Source organism: Lucilia sericata, unplaced genomic scaffold (assembly GCF_015586225.1).
Source record: "Lucilia sericata isolate MDLA Ls3-8-SP2 unplaced genomic scaffold, ASM1558622v1 Contig000593F_arrow, whole genome shotgun sequence".
Taxonomy (NCBI): domain Eukaryota; kingdom Metazoa; phylum Arthropoda; class Insecta; order Diptera; family Calliphoridae; genus Lucilia; species Lucilia sericata.
In genome coordinates this window covers 162,782-180,000 of record NW_023994600.1, presented here as the reverse complement: position 1 = coordinate 180,000, position 17,219 = coordinate 162,782, and positions in this window count along the sequence as shown.

Here is a 17,219-nt window from a genome sequence, read left to right as displayed (position 1 = left end):
TTTTATTTGGTAATTTTCTTTGATTTAAATTTTATTTTAAAATATTTTTTTATTGTTTGACATAAACACATTAATATTTGTATTTTTATTTTTGAATTGGTAGCACTTTTATCAACGTTAAAATTAACTTGTATAATTTTACACGTTAACTCCTAACGTTTATAAATTTTAAATTTATATGAAATTGCCTTTGAACGTTAGCAACAAAACACAACTAATATCGTTTTAAATAATGAAATATGATATCATAATCGCCCTTTAAAAGCAATACCGTTTTCGCTATCATATCGTTCTTTGGTTTATTGGGAAAGGAGATTTTTTAGGTGGGAATTTACCTTCAAAAATGTTAGTACTAAATATAGCTTTAGTTCCAACAAGTTTAGAAATAATGGATTCATCATTTCCAAATCCAAATATCCATATGCGTTTAGGATACATACAACATTCTTCGGTTTCAGACTATAGAAATGATCACACGCAGATAAAATTTATTTGAACCGATATTATACTTGGGCTTACGATTCACTACTTTCAGAGAATCTTTAGCTAGTTAACCAAAGTCAAATATTTGTGACGACAACAGTATATTCTGATAACAGAGACAAAAATTTGTCGAAAATTGTGATACATTGATCACAGATAGAAGATCATGTTCCAATGGAACATTAAATCACAAGGTAACCCAAAGGAGAGCGAGACCAGGGTTTGATGTTACGTATGTTGACATTAAGGACTATGGACACAACTAATTTGGAATCTGACGAATGTAAAGCATTCCAGTTATGACATCTTTAGAAACGTTGATTGAACATTTTTTTTAAATGCTTTCTACAATGACGGTTTAAATTTTTACGGGTACGACATGGAATTTTCACCGATGCCCTCGTTCGATCTCTAGTCGTCAATCTTTAACATCTTTGGAGTAAGAATTCTAACAAGAAAATACGTGCCTGTAAACACTGTCCTTCGGGACAACGCGATCTAAGTCTACCTTGACGGTTCAAAAACATTTAAGGGTATCGGCATGAGAATGTTTACAAAAGAGCTTGGTCTCTGGATATTCATCCATTCACTCTGTGTTCCAACTACTTAGAGGTCAATTTGTCGAATTGATTTCCGTTCCATTGTCGATGAATGCACAATTCACGGAATCTACTTTCCCAAAAAGGAAACAGTATCGAAAGGTCTTAGGACTAAATCTCGTGACGTTGACATCTTCGTAGACAGCCGTGCATCCTTTAAAGCTCTCATTTCAAATATGATAAGTTCGAAGTCATTTTCTCGATTTGAAGTGGGTTTCATTGCCGATGAATGCGCATTTGAGGGATTATTCTTCGATCTGTTTCGCAAAAGGAAACAATATAGAACACTTTAGATAAATAGGCAACAGAAATGTTCTGGACCTGTATCTAAAGGAGAAGTAGTTTGATTCTCCCTCACCCTTGATAAAAATACGATGGCATATTTATTGGATATTGTATATACTAGACTATAGACTAGACTATAGACTAGACTATAGACTAGACTATAGACTAGACTATAGACTAGACTATAGACTAGACTATAGACTAGACTATAGACTAGACTATAGACTAGACTATAGACTAGACTATAGACTAGACTATAGACTAGACTATAGACTAGACTATAGACTAGACTATAGACTAGACTATAGACTAGACTATAGACTAGACTATAGACTAGACTATAGACTAGACTATAGACTAGACTATAGACTAGACTATAGACTAGACTATAGACTAGACTATAGACTAGACTATAGACTAGACTATAGACCTAAGACTAGACTATAGACTAGACTATAGACTAGACTATAGACTGGACTATAGATTAGACTATAGACTAGACTATAGACTAGTTTATAGACTAGACTATAGACTAGACTATAGACTAGACTATAGACTATACTATAGACTAGACTATAGACTAGACTATAGACTAGACTATAGACTAGACTATAGACTAGACTATAGACTAGACTATAGACTAGACTATAGACTAGACTATAGACTAGACTATAGACTAGACTATAGACTAGACTATAGACTAGACTATAGACTAGACTATAGACTAGACTATAGACTAGACTATAGACTAGACTATAGACTAGACTATAGACTAGACTATAGACTAGACTATAGACTAGACTATAGACTAGACTATAGACTAGACTATAGACTAGACTATAGACTAGACTATAGACTAGACTATAGACTAGACTATAGACTATAGACTAGACTATAGACTTTTTTTCAAAAAGTACTAAAGTGCATAATATTTCATGCCTGCTCCTAAGGATGTGTCACTAACGAATCAATTTAAATTTGTTAGAAGTGCCAGATAGTTATCTATGGGATAATAGGAGTCAAGTGGCAATCTACTGCTACCGCAAGATAAGGATGAACACAACGTTTGAGCTCTCTCATTGACTTTTTAATAGGATTGGAAACTAATATGTGGAATGTTCTAAATATAACAATATATTTTGAGCTGTGGCACTTGCTAGAATACAAATTCGGTTCTAGCATAACAAGTTCTAACTGATAATAATTGTCTGTTTAGTTTGAAAAATTCTAATTTTTATTTGAAAGTATAGACAGTTAATGAATTCATTTTAGCTAAATAAATAACAAAAAAACTATAACGAATCAATTGGCAAAAATTTTGAAAACAAGTATTGGATTTAAACATAAAATTTATATTTAATTTCTTTTTTTTTTATAGGAAGTGGTTTAAACGACGGGATTTAGTTTATGAGTTTTTTTTTAAAAATTCATTATTAATATTCAACTAAGTCCCGTTGAAAAATCCTGTGTATTTTTTAAATTTTACATTCATATATAGTAAAAAAATTTTGCATAATTTTTTTTACACACATAAAACTAAAGCAGTGTAGTTGTGTTTATCAATAAAAAAAAAAAACAAATTTCAAGTTCAAACATTTACATGCCACTCATCAAAAAAACATAAATTGAATGTGAACAAAAAAAAAAAAAATCACATACAAATAATGTGAACGCATTATTTTGCATTCACAATATCGAAATTGAAATTAATCTGAATTATATTTCGTTTTTTTTAGTTTCGTCGAGTATTATTTGTAGCAGTTTGTTTCTTGACAAAACGACGTGTTTGTTTTTTTAAAAACGAAAAACACGAGCCCATCTAAACATAGGTTTGTGTGTGTTTTTTACTTCTTCAAAGTTAAAGTTAAAAATTCCAATTTACTTTGAAATACCTACCAAGTCATTATACGCACTTTCAATTTTTTTTTGGTATTTTTTTCTTCTTTTTTTGATTTAAAAGAAGCAAATTTTAAACTGATAATAAAAGTGCGTTAATGACGCACTTTAGTTTTTTTTTTTTTGGTACAATTGTCGCATACTTAATACTTAAGCTCTGCTGTTCAGTCTAATTCTAAACAAAATGATTTTTCATTTTTGTGAATTGATTTAATTTGATTACTTTGAAGGTGACATGTCGTTTATAATTCGGTTTAATTTTTGTGTTTATTTAGAGGGTTATTTTTGTGGTTAGATTTTTGTGTGGCCCATTTAAGAGGAACTACTTAAGAAGCTTAATTTGGAAGAAGGGATAACAACGAAGTTTTTAATATAAATATGAAGATCATAACGAGGTGAGATTGCTGTTAGTAGTGAGTTACCATAGCTTCTAATTAAACGTTATATATACAGGCAATATGTGTGGCTTGATTCAACTTAGGTTGCATCTCACGAATGGGAATATGAACAACAGTTGCTGAAAATGTATCTTATTCGATCAGAGAGTCAGCAATTCGAAAGCCTATTAAAACTCTTTATATTCCTGATTTAACTCAACGTGTTGGTATCTAGATCTAAATCAAATTGCCGTGTTCTAAATCTCTATTGTGAAAGCTTATTAAAACCAATGTGTTCCCATATATAACTCTAACGTTATAGTCTCCTGATCTTTATCAGATTGTCTAATATCTGCACTGTTTTTTATTTAAAATTTATGCAATCAATAAGCACGCCTGAAACCTTCAAAACAAAATCTTCAAACGTCAAAAATTAACATCTATGTAAGCAGTATTGTATTTCTTAAAACCCTTTCACCACGATCGTGATAAGATTGAACTAAAGATTAATAATGCGCTGTAAACACTGTCTTTCGGGACAACGGTTCAAAAACTGTTAAGGGTATCAGCATTAAATATCGATTCAGCGTCTAAAATATCGATTCATTATATATCATAGCTTTTCAGATCTGCAGCTAGGGGATGTCCTCAACTCAGTTTTTATACCCTACACCACTTTAGTGGGGAGGGTATATTGGATTTGTGCTGATGTTTGTAACATACAAAAATATTCGTCCTAGACCCACCTACAATCGGCTTAGAATCGTTTTCTGAGTCGATTAAGCTATGTCCGTCCGCCCGTCTGGCTGGCTGGCTGTCCATGTAAACCTTGTGCGCAAGGTACAGGTCGCAATTTTCAAGATAATTGGATGAAATTTGGCACGCACGTTTTATTTGACCCAAGGCCTATTGAAAATGGTTAAAATCGGTCCATTATTTCACCTAGCCTCCATAGAACAGAACCCCCCGAAAAGGGCTTCTGAGCTCATAATTATGTTAAATATACAGATATATCGATAAAATACGGTACAACTAAGTTTTATAGAAGTCTTGATGACCCTGCCAAATTTCATAAAGATCGGGCCCCATTTCCCCATAGCTCCCATACAAAGTCCCCTTCAGAAAATTACTTGAATGTCCCAAATTAACTTATAAACACAAATATCGCGATGAAATTCAGCACAATAAAATATTATGTAAATATAAATATATTCACAAAATTTTATCGGGCTTGGTCCATATTTGCCCCTAGCCCCCATATAAAGCCTCTTTCAGAAAATTAGTTTTTCATCCATAAATTGCTTAAATGTATCGGAACAAGGGAATATTGAAGATAAATGCTTTATTATGAAAAATAAATCACATTTAATATTCATAACTGGTGTAGGGTATCATATGGTCGGCCACGCCCGACTATACTTTCTTACTTGTTTATACATACATACGTATAGTACAGCTAAATAACGATCCACTGGTCAATTGACTACAAATCGTTTTGTTCTTGAAGAAAGTTGCGTATTGCGTATAAATCTGCTAGTATCTAGAACGACTTCCCTAATTCCAGAGGAACCCATTCTATTATAATGAAGATATACTTGTGAAACCACAACACATTGCGACGTAGCTCTAAAGTATCAATAGAGTTGTATAACCTACTATCTCTCCGAATGTACTTTGCCCTCTTCAGTAAGTAGCGGTCAAGTAGCCACAATTATATAGTTTAAAGTACCCATACATGAGAGTTGAATTCCATATTTGGTCGGATATAAGAGTTTTTATAAGTAAGAAGATCAAATGTAAGTAGTTAGGTATTTCTTATACCGATTTCAAAATCCTAAACACTTGAATATTTCTTTCGACACTTGAGATTCCTCATGTCTCAATGTAAGTGACTCTAACGAGCGTTAAAGACTACTCACAACCCCACTTAGAGATTGTTTGTAGGTCTCGATTAAACGAAGCACTCATTCTTCAGAACAATTAAGAAGTGAAGTGCGCATGATCAGCATTTATAGAAATTGCCCTTTAGATATGACTACATATTGTATCCTGTCTTTTCAGGGTCTGTACATAATCCCTTTTGAGAAGGTAAATAGGAGTCATTCTGAGCGGAATGTTGAATGGAAAGCTCTTCTCGTAGTTGGAGTTTTCTGGAAAGTTCTTAAACTTAAATTAATGTTCTTAAATTTAGAACTAAAAGACTTTTAGACATTCAAGGGAAGTAATAATAATGAAATCATAACCAGGCAGAATAACAAGAACAAGCTGAACATAAGAGCAAAACATGTAGCAACCTGTTGCTAAACGAATGGTACTGCACTTGGAAACAAAACGAACTTCAGAATCTGGAGAATCAGAAGGTAATTAGATCATTAACGAGTAAAAAAGTTATATCTAAGGCCGTATTGGGCTTTATGAAAGCCTTAAACGAATACTCTACCTGAGATTATCCTGGACTTTTCGGGGTCTCTACATAATCCCTTTTGATAGGAGTCATTCTGAGCGGAATGTTGAATGGAAAGCTCTTCTTGGAGTTTTCTGGAAAGTTCTTAAACTTAAATTAAAGTTCTTAAATTTAGAACTACAAGACTTTTAGACAATTTTAGACTCATTCAAGGGAAGTAAAAATAAAGAAATCATAACTGGGTGTTAGTTCCAGGCAGAATAATAGGAACAAGCTGAATATAAGAGCAATACATGTAGGCACTAGAAAACAAAACGAACTTCAGAATCTGGAGAATCAGAAGGCAATTAGGGCGTTAACAGGTGATAAAGTTATATCTAAGCCCGTATTGGGTTCTAAAAAAGCCTTAAACGAATACTGTACCTGTGATTATCCTGGACTTTTCGGGGTCTCTACATAATCCCTTTTGATAGGAGTCATTCTGAGCGGAATGTTGAATGGAAAGCTCTTCTCGTAGTTGGAGTTTTCTGAAGGCTAGAACTAAAAGACTTTTAGACAATTTTAGACTCATTCAAGGGAAGTAAAAATAAGGAAATCATAACGTTCACAGGATTGATCTCTGATTAGAGTAATGAAACGATAGTTAGAACCAAGCAGATCCTCTGCAGTGAACTTAACAAAAACAAGGCGAGAGGCCTTCTCACAAGAGCAAGTCAAAGGTTATTATGATGGTAAGCTTTCTGATTTTCAGAATTGCGGGCGCTAACATATAAAATTGAACGAACAGATTCAGACGAATGTAAAGCATGCGGAGGTAACAAAGAAACTCTGAAAGCTTTAGTAGAAATTAGAACCAAATATCTTGGTAGCGATGCTATTTCAGATGTAATGTATTTCAGATCTGATCTAGTTAACGAAATAATAATGGAAAGTTCTTAAACGGTCGCATAAACAATTTCACAGCAATTTTAGGGCGTATGACAGCAAAAGAAGTTTGTAAGAGAACAGTTTGCATCTAAGAGTAGTAGAATGTCCCGTTCTGAACCAGCAATAGTAGCTTTGTTTATAAGAAAAAACAGAAACGATGTCTTTCACTCTTGTGGATAAGATAATATCAGTTAGACGCTAGATTAATGAACCTAGTTGTATGAAGCTTCAAGGTAGTGATTGGTCGATTTTAAAACTATAGCTATCGAAACACTGTGCGGTAAAGTGTTCTGTGGACTTCTTCTAGTGATTCCATAGTTATTTGCATTAATGTTTCTTATAAGGTTATATATTCACTTATAAATGAGAAAGTTATAGAAGGGCCCAATGAGGCCTCACAGAATTTACTGTGCAAATCAACAACAGCAGGGAACGAAACACCTTTAAATGAGACAATTATTATTGATTCAGGGTTCCCCATCTATGACATCTTCTAAATCTGCCAAATCATTTTTCCCATTTCAAGTTTATTAGTTCCCCCTTATACTTCTTAAGAATTTCTACATCATCGAAGTTGGTCACAAAATTGTAAAAGATTTATTGTTGTTTATTTTTGTTCTATTTACTTTAGGTAATTGTTTTTTTCATAACCTTGAATTATGCCGAAAAATAATCAATAGATTACAAAAGACTTCATGACTTAGAAATAACAAAAAAGTAAAATAAAAAAAACTTCCGGTCACAAAATTTCCGAAAAAAGTATAATGTAATTGTCAAAAAAAAAAAATAATAATAAAATTAAACTAAAGTAGAAATTCTAAAGCAACTCTAAAAGAAAAAACCTAACCCTGATTCATTTAAAAATTAGAAAAAAAAGAATTGTAACCAAGTTCAATATTTTTCTATTTCCGCTTTAGTTTGTCTCTTTAAATAATTAATCATAATAATTCTTTGCACACAAAAACCACAGGTTTAAATCTTCTTAAAAAACTACGTGCCTCCATAATCTCCATTCATAAAGTTTTGTTTGCAAATTCTTTTCTCCCAAAATCAAATTATTTACTGAAAGAGTTTTAAATTAATTACCATACATGTTCTCAGCTTAATTTAATACAGATACGTATCATTGATTTTGTTGTTGTTGTTGTTGTATAAAATACTTGAACATAAAATTTTCCTTTTTTTGTTTGGCTGATGGTTTTAAATACTTGAGCGTTTGATGGATTAATAACAGGCGCCATTTTGACATATATGACATTTTTGGTTCATTTGATTTTTTATTGACATCATAATAAGAAGTTAACAACTATAGCAGCAGCAGCAACACCGCCAACAAATCCAACAAAGTGTAATGAAAGCCAACAAGAATAATATTCTAGACACCAGAAAACCAAACGTTGAAACCATAAAATGGTTTATTCATTCATAGCAGAGAGAACACACCAGACAGTGATAGTGCCGGATACACTCAGAGAAAATAATATGAAAGTTTAAAATAAGCTCGGTTCTTTTTTGTTCTAGTTTTGTTCTAGTTTTGTTCTAGTTGTGTTCTAGTTGTTTTCTAGTTGTGTTCTAGTTGTGTTCTAGTTCTGTTCTAGTTCTGTTCTAGTTCTGTTCTAGTTCTGTTCTAGTTCTGTTTAGTTCTGTTCTAGTTCTTTTCTAGTTCTGTTCTAGTTCTGTTCTAGTTCTGTTCTAGTTCTGTTCTAGTTCTGTTCTAGTTCTGTTCTAGTTCTGTTCTAGTTCTGTTCTAGTTCTGTTCTAGTTCTGTTCTAGTTCAGTTCTGTTCTAGTTCTGTTCTAGTTCTGTTCTAGTTCTGTTCTAGTTCTGTTCTAGTTCTGTTCTAGTTCTGTTCTAGTTCTGTTCTAGTTCTGTTCTAGTTCTGTTCTAGTTCTGTTCTAGTTCTGTTCTAGTTCTGTTCTAGTTCTGTTCTAGTTCTGTTCTAGTTCTGTTCTAGTTCTGTTCTAGTTCTGTTCTAGTTCTGTTCTAGTTCTGTTCTAGTTCTGTTCTAGTTCTGTTCTAGTTCTGTTCTAGTTCTGTTCTAGTTCTAGTTCTGTTCTAGTTCTGTTCTAGTTCTGTTCTAGTTCTGTTCTAGTTCTGTTCTAGTTCTGTTCTAGTTCTGTTCTAGTTCTGTTCTAGTTCTGTTCTAGTTCTGTTCTAGTTCTGTTCTAGTTCTGTTCTAGTTCTGTTCTAGTTCTGTTCTAGTTCTGTTCTAGTTCTGTTCTAGTTCTGTTCTAGTTCTGTTCTAGTTCTGTTCTAGTTCTGTTCTAGTTCTGTTCTAGTTCTGTTCTAGTTCTGTTCTAGTTACTGTTCTAGTTCTGTTCTAGTTCTGTTCTTGTTCTGTTCTAGTTCTGTTCTAGTTGTGTTCTAGTTCTCTTCTAGATCCGTTCTAGTTCCGTTTTAGTTTAGTTCAGTTCAGTTCTTTTTTTTTGGCTTTTTACTAACTTTTTTTCCTTCAGTGTAATTATATTTATTTATTTTTTTTTGTATAAAAATACAATAATACTTTAAGTAAATAATGCTTTATCATGATCAATGGCTTTTTGTTTTGCTATGATTTCGTTACACCTTTTCTATCTTGATAACAAGAGCAATGAGTTCTTGGTAATTATTATAAAAATACAATTATTTTCGGTTTAAATTTATAAATTCAATTTTGTGCAAAATTTATTTATTTATTGGAATTCAAACATTTTGTTAAAATAACAATAGAATAAATGAGATCCTGTTAAAAAGATTAAATGATTTTATTTGTTTAGAGAAATATATGTTTTGTTTATTTTTTTATTTTATTCAATTATTGACCTTTTTGTGTGTGTTAACAAGAATCTTGAGGATTTTTTGTTGATTTAAATTTAAACATGTTTTCTTGCTTCAATAAGCTTGATAATATTTTTTTTGTATTTCTTTGGCTTACACACGATTTACACTGGCAATGAAATGATAAAATATTTTAAATTGTTTGGAATTGTGTTCTTAAGCTAAAATGTTAAAATGAATTTTACGCCTTTTTAAATGGGCGTGGTTTTAATTCAATCTTGTTTGCACTCATATCATTGTTGAGTGGGGTTTGGTTTTCATTATCTAATAAATTTATTTTGTAATTTTCAAATGTGAATGCACCTTTTGATTTGAAATAATTTGCATTTTTGTAAAACTTGAACTTTTTTTCCAAATAAAACATGCATTTTTGCTTAATATGTTTTAAATCCAACAGTCGGCCAAAGAATTTTTTTTACATAATTTTCAATTCCAATCCCCTAGAAACGTATCGAATGTTATCAATAAACAAATGACCTTTCAAAAAAAAACGGTTTTTAATGTTTTAACCGTTAATTGTAACGCACAACAGTGGAGTGCAACAAAAATATCTATTTAATAGTACATGTGATACACGAAACAAATTCTCCATACGTAATTTGTCAATTTGATAAATTTGTTCAATTTGGTGTAAAATCACCATAAAAAACCCTAACTGTTTATGAGACATTTTTATTAAATTCGATTCAACACAACAATAACAAAAAAATCAAAATAATAAAAACATTCATGCCTTGAATTCAAACACAAACAGAATAAATAACGTTAAAATAGATACAAAAACGAAAATTGACACAAATGAATACATGATAAAACATAATCTAAGCAAAAATATCTAAAACTTCCACAAAACTACACACTAAAAATAACAAATGCATTTTCAAACTTATAAAGTGTTCACACTGACAATGAAATCGATGGAAAATATGAATGATCATGCATGGAAGCTCTTTTCCATATAGTTTTCGTAAAGAAATCGATTACTAAAGATGAATGATCGCAAGCAGTTATAGATTGTGATCATTGAAGTTTAAGTTCAGTTCTAGTTCAGTTCTAGTTCAGTTCTAGTTCAGTTCTAGTTCAGTTCTAGTTCAGTTTTAGTTCAGTTCTAGTTCAGTTCTAGTTCAGTTCTAGTTCAGTTCTAGTTCAGTTCTAGTTCAGTTCTAGTTCAGTTCTAGTTCAGTTCTAGTTCAGTTCTAGTTTAGTTCTAGTTCAGTTCTAGTTCAGTTCTAGTTCAGTTCTAGTTCAGTTCTAGTTCAGTTCTAGTTCAGTTCTAGTTCAGTTCTAGTTCAGTTCTAGTTCAGTTCTAGTTCAGTTCTAGTTCAGTTCTAGTTCAGTTCTAGTTCAGTTCTAGTTCAGTTCTAGTTCAGTTCTAGTTCAGTTTAGTTCAGTTCTAGTTCAGTTCTAGTTCAGTTCTAGTTCAATTCTAGTTCAGTTCCAGTTCAGTTCTAGTTCAGTTCTAGTTCAGTTCTAGTTCAGTTCTAGTTCAGTTCTAGTTCAGTAGTTCAGTTCTAGTTCAGTTCTAGTTCAGTTCTAGTTCAGTTCTAGTTCAGTTCTAGTTCAGTTCTAGTTCAGTTCTAGTTCAGTTCTAGTTCAGTTCTAGTTCAGTTCTAGTTCAGTTCTAGTTCAGTTCTAGTTCAGTTCTAGTTCAGTTCTAGTTCAGTTCTAGTTCAGTTCTAGTTCAGTTCTAGTTCAGTTCTAGTTCAGTTCTAGTTCAGTTCTAGTTCAGTTCTAGTTCAGTTCTAGTTCAGTTCTAGTTCAGTTCTAGTTCAGTTCTAGTTCAGTTCTAGTTCAGTTCTAGTTCAGTTCTAGTTCAGTTCTAGTTCAGTTCTAGTTCAGTTCTAGTTCAGTTCTAGTTCAATTCCAGTTCAGTTCTAGTTCAGTTCTAGGTTAGTTCCAATTCTTATGCATTTTGTTTTTTCTTGGAAAATATCACAAAATAAAGTCCTTGTTTTATATAAATCTAATCAAAATTCCATTTTAAGAACTATTTAATTTGTCTGCATGTTTGTTAATCTTCTCCGCACGACACAAAGATAAATTTTCGTGAGAAAACAGAAATAAATATTGGATTTTTTTCTTTGTTCATAAATCACCTGCATTTGTTAACAATGATTGATTGTTGATTAAGTAATGTAAAGAATGTTGTAAAAGGTATGTTGAAACGTTGAACAGATGCAATTTACTTATACATACAAATGTACATACACATATATCATGTCTATATCAAGCAGTACAATCTGAAGTATCATTGAAAGTAAACGCATTAACAACAATTTCTATACACGACGACTTCTGCGTAAGCTTACGAACTAAGACTATATCACTTGCTACTAGTATTTTCAAGGATATTAAGCTTTACTCACTGATACGAGTAACGAGAATATAGTCTCAAGTATTAGACAGGCAAGCTTTTAGGAAGATTTACCCAGTAGTATTTCACAAGAAGGTTTAAGTCCTTTAAAATAATATTTTAAAGGACTTAAAATATTATTTTAAAGGACTTCCCGTTTGACCTTAGTAGTCAAACGGGAAGTCAGTTGCTACTATAGGAGACACTTTATACAGCTAACAGTTGTAAGCCCTAGTTCGGGACAATCACACCGAACTGTAGGACACTTATATAATACATATGTATATCCCCATACACATCTCCCTCTACATCTATACATTTTTTCTTAAGTGTTAAACAATTGATTTGAGTTATTTTCGTTAGATACTGACTTTCACATAATAAAACGATTAGTTACTATTTCAGACAATCAAATAATTAATTCTTAAACATTTTATATATTAAGTTCTTCAAATAAAAATATCTACTTCAACCAAGAAGTACAAAGTATTAACACAATTATATATTTTTTCTTGTTGCAAAAACCTAGTGCCTTTTTATTTTGAAGTACCAACTGCTATTTAAAATTCTTAACATAAATTCCAATTAATTGTTGCAAGTTTTTCTCTTAAGAAGAATTTCTTTGTTTTTATACTTGAGATTTCTTTTGCTAACAATTTGAATTTAATTTCAAATTAAGTACTTTTATTATTATTTGAGGTTGTATGTGTGATGGTGGTGGGTGTAAAGTGAAAAATATAAACCAGCAAAAGAAATGTGAATAATTATCGTTTGTGTCTAATGGAAAAAGAGCTTAATTTTTGGCCTAAATTTTTAAACAGGATCTCGTTTCATGATCACTCGTATTTTCCGGGAAAAAATAGTTTTACTGAAAAAAATATATACATTTCATCATATTTATAGTATAAGTGTGTTTTTTAGTAAAAAAGCTTTTAATAAAAAAATTAGGAAAAAGCTAAAATTGAAAAAAGCTTTTCGGTAAAAACGAGCTTTTTGCTGAAAAAGCATTTTAGTAAAAATCTTTTGGTGAAAACGAGTTTTATATAAAAAAGCTTTCATTTAAAACTAGTTTTTTTGCTCAAGAAAAGCTATAAAGTAAAAAAGCTTTGTGGTGAAAATACCGTTTTTTGTGAAAAAAGGGTTTTGGCAAAAAAATATCTTGTTTTTTTTTTTGGTAAAAAATAAGTTTTTAGTGAAAAAGCTTTTCGGTAAAACTACTAGTTTTTTTGTCGAAAAAAGCTTTTAGGTGAAAATAGTAGTTTTTTTGTTAAAGAAGAGCTATAAACTAAAATACTTATTGGTAAAAATACAAATGTAAAAAAAGAGTTTTTGTACAAATAGCTTTTAGGTGAAAATAAGCTTTTTAATAAAAAATGATTTTTTTTTATAAAAAAAAGATGTTTTTGGTGGTTTTAAGTAGAAAAAAAGCTTTTTTTTGTGAAAAGAAAATTGCTTTGGTAAAATTAAAAATTATTTAATTTAAAAGAGCTTTTTAGTTAAAACTAATTTTGGTCGATATGGACTCGATTTTAGTGTAAAATAAAATCAAGAGAAATATATAATTTAATCAAAAGTATTTTTTTGATCAAAAAACTTTTTTATAAAAAAAAATAGTTTTTAGGGAAAACGATAATATAGCTTTTTTGGTGAAAAAAAACTTTTGTTACAAAATCTATTTTTGGTAAAAAAAACAGCTTTTTAAAGGAAATCTAGTGTTTTTTACAAAAAAGCTTTTTTTTAAACATATTATTGGTGGAAGGGAGCTTTTTGGTAAAAATTAAAAAGCTTTTAGTAAAAAAACGTGTTTTTTGATGAAAAATATATTATTTGCGAAAAACAGCATTTTAGCATATTTTTTTTTAAATAAAACGAGGTTTTTGAAAAATAGCTTTTTGATGAAAAAGCTTTTTACTGACAGAAAAGCTTTTTGGTGAAAAAGCTTTTTACTGAGAAAAAGATTTTTGTTTTTTGATGCAAAAGCTTTTTACTAAAAAAGCTTTTCGTGAATGAACTTCATTTTTGCTTTTTGATTGATTTCCGTGAAAGAACGTGATTTTTTGATGAAAAATGTATTTTTTGAGAAAGAGAGCTTTTTGGTGAAAAACGAGTTTTTCGATAAAAAAAATTTTAGATGAAAAAAAAACGCTTTTAGTAAAAAAGCTTATTAAATGAAAATCTTTTTTCAGTAAAAAGCTAGTTAGTGGAAAATGAGCTTTTGTCTGAAATAGCATTTTAGCATATTTTTGGAGAAAAACTGAGGTTTTGTTTTTTAGTTTTTTATAAAAAGAGCTTTTACTGAAAAAACATTTCATTATTTGAAAAATAGCTTTTTGATGAAAAAGCTTTTTACTGAAAAAAACCTTTTTTGAAAGAACTTGATTTTTGCTTTTTGATGAAAAAGCATTTTGTGAAAGAATGTGATTTTTGATGAAACATAGATTATTTCAGAAAAGAGCTTTTTGGTGAAAAACGAGTTTTTTCGATAAAAAAGAAAGTTTTAGATGAAAAACGATCTTTTTGCAAAGTGAAATAATAGTTATTTTTTTTTTTGTGAAAAAAACCTGTTTTGCTGAAAAATTATTTTATTTATTTTCATAAAATAGATTTTTAATGAAAAAAGCTTTTCAGTTAATAAGTTTTTTGGGAAAAAACTATGTTTTCAGTAAATACTCCTTTCGCGACAAAATTTTAATGAAACATGTTTTTGATGAAAATCTAGGTTTTCAATAACAAAAAGCTTTATGTGAAAAATTATCTTTTTGTAAAAAAGCTTTTGGTGTAAAAAGCTTTTTAAAATTTTTTTTCAAATTATTTTTTATAAATTTACCTTTGTGTTAAGATAGAGCTTTTTGTTGTTAAAGGATCCTTTTGATGTAAAATAATCTTTTTTTGATCTTTAAGAAAAGTTTTTTGATGACAAAGACTTTGTAGTAAAAATAAAGCTTATAGAAGCAAAATACATCTTTAGATAAATAGTCTTTATTCACATCAGAATCTCGCTGGGTAATTTTATACATATATACTACTAATACTACTATAAAGCAAACAAAGTTTTCGTTAAAGAAATTCTGCAAAAAAACCAAACGTTGAGTATGGAATAACAAACTGGAAAAAAAAAGAAAAAAATTATAACAACAAAATACTAAGGAAAAATCAGTATTACAAACTTATTCACGCCAAATGTTGGTACTTGAGACTAAACCAAATTAAAAACTTGTCAAATGCATTGCAAGAGGCATAAAATGTCCCACCAGTGAGAAAAACGCACTGCTAGCAAAACCTACATACATATATGTATGTATGTATGTAGTAAGTACATACTGCAAATTCAAGAATTCTGTTCTACTCTAGATGAAAGTTAAATTGTTTGTGGATTTGTTGATTCATTGGTTGAATGACTGGCTGGTTGATTGCTAGTAACACTAAACAGAGTATTCAAAAGATTGCTTTCTAAAGAGTTCAGGGAATAGCGGCTAAAGAGTTGTTAGATCAAAATCCAACTGGAAATAAAACTCGAACAAAAAATAAAAACTATATTCGCAAAGAAAAGCCACCAAAATATATCAAGTGAACAGTCAAAGTAAAATTGACATTTATCAGACAGAGTTAGATATTTTTTTTTCAACCAACTATGTACTTGTTTTCTTCTTTTTCAATTTGTGTTGTAAAAAGAAAGTTGTTGCTGATAAATGAGTTTGAACTTAACAAAAGAATGCTAATTATTAAAAGTATAAAGTTTTCAATAGAAACAAACAAAGCTTATAATAGTATTTGTGTCAAATTTATATGAAATGGTATAAATTGTGGCCTACTTTTAGGATAGTTGCTTAAGTAAAACAGAATTTAATGTAAATAAGTCTAAAGTCTGGACTATATATGAGTCTATAGTCTGGACTATAGATGAGTCTATAGTCTGGACTATAGATAAGACTCTAGTCTGGACTATAGATGAGTCTTTAGTCTGGACTATAGATGAGTCTTTAGTCTGGACTATAGATTAGACTATAGATTAGGCTATAGTCTTGACCAAAGATGAGTCTATAGTCTGGACTATAGATGAGTCTATAGTCTGTAATATAGATGAGTTTATAGTATGAACTATAGATGAGTCTATAGTCTGGACTATAGGTGAGTCTATAGTCTGGATTATAGGAGAGTCTATAGTCTGGACTAAAGGTGAGTCTATAGTCTGGACTATAGATGATTCTACAGTCTGGACTATAGATGATTCTATAGTCTGGACTATAGATGAGACTAAAGTCTGGCCTATACATTAATCTATAGTCTGGACTATAGATGAGTCTATAGCCTGGACTATAAATGAGTCTATAGTCTGGACTATAGATGAGTCTATAGTCTGGCCTATACATTAATCTATAGTCTGGACTATAGATGAGTCTAAAGTATGGGCTAGAGATTAGTCTATAGTTTGGGTTATAGATTAATCTATAGTCTGGACTATAAATGAGTCTATAGTCTGGACTATAGATGAGTCTAAAGTTTGGACTATAGATGAGTCTCTAGTCTGGACTATAGATGAGTCTCTAGTCTGGACTATAGATGAGTCTATAGTCTGGGCTATAGATTAGTCTATAGTCTGGACTATAGTATGAGCTATAGATTAGTCTATAGTTTGGGTTATAGATTAATCAATAGTCTGGACTATAGATAATTCTATAGTCTGGACTATAGATGAGTCTCTAGTCTGGACTATAGAAGAGTCTATAGTCTGGACTATAGATGAGTCTAAAGTCTGGACTATAGATGAGTCTCTAGTCTGGACTATAGATGAGTCTCTAGTCTGGACTATAGATGAGTCTATAGTCTGGGCTATAGATTAGTCTATAGTCTGGACTATAGTATGAGCTATAGATTAGTCTATAGTTTGGGTTATAGATTAGTCTTAAGTCTAGACTATAGATGAGTTTTTAAATGAGTCTATATTCTGGACTATAGATGAGTCTTAGTCTGGACTATAGATGAGTTTATAGTATGGACTATAGATAAGTCTATAGTCTGGACTATAGATAAGTCTATAGTCTGAACTATAAATGAGTCTATAGTCTGGACTATGGATG